The sequence below is a fragment of the Penaeus monodon genome, chromosome 24 (assembly GCF_015228065.2).
Source record: "Penaeus monodon isolate SGIC_2016 chromosome 24, NSTDA_Pmon_1, whole genome shotgun sequence".
NCBI classification, from domain to species: domain Eukaryota; kingdom Metazoa; phylum Arthropoda; class Malacostraca; order Decapoda; family Penaeidae; genus Penaeus; species Penaeus monodon.
The window spans coordinates 40976552-40977142 of record NC_051409.1 but is presented as its reverse complement, the minus strand read 5'-3'; positions in this window follow the sequence as shown (position 1 = coordinate 40977142).

Sequence of the window (591 nt, the reverse complement as noted above, 5' to 3'; positions counted from 1 at the left end):
AAGAAACCTCAAAGTTGACCTCCACTTCAGGTCGAAGTGGTGATGTAACTAGATTAGTCCAGGATGTATGCGTATTAACCAGCTTATTAGGCCTGCAGGAACACATACGGGCAAGATTGTAGGCAAATAATGTGTCCTAAACAGAGTAAAAAGCGAACCAGTCACTTAGAATAAAGCGTAAATCAGTTAATCAGAATAAAGCCTATTAGAAAAAGTGTAAACCAGTCAATCGGAATAAAATCTCATTCAGTTCATTAAGGTGAAGTGTGAATCAGCCAATTAGAATAAAGTGTGAACAGCTAAATAGAATAAAATGTGAACCAACTGATTATCATAAAGTGTGCCCATGCAAGACGACCCCTTGTAACCCACTCGATTAAGAACATGTGTTTATACGCAAATACTCAGAAAAAAAATGTGACCCGCCGATCAGAAGCAACTAGCGTGTGGTTCTTCCCATCGGGAAAAGATATGACTCAGTTATTCAGAGGGAAGAGTGACCAAGCTAACAGGAGAGTTTATGAAACAGCAGATCATTGACGTGCGGGGTCTAGGCAGGCAGGTGCTCACATGGCAAAAGGAAACAAGCGT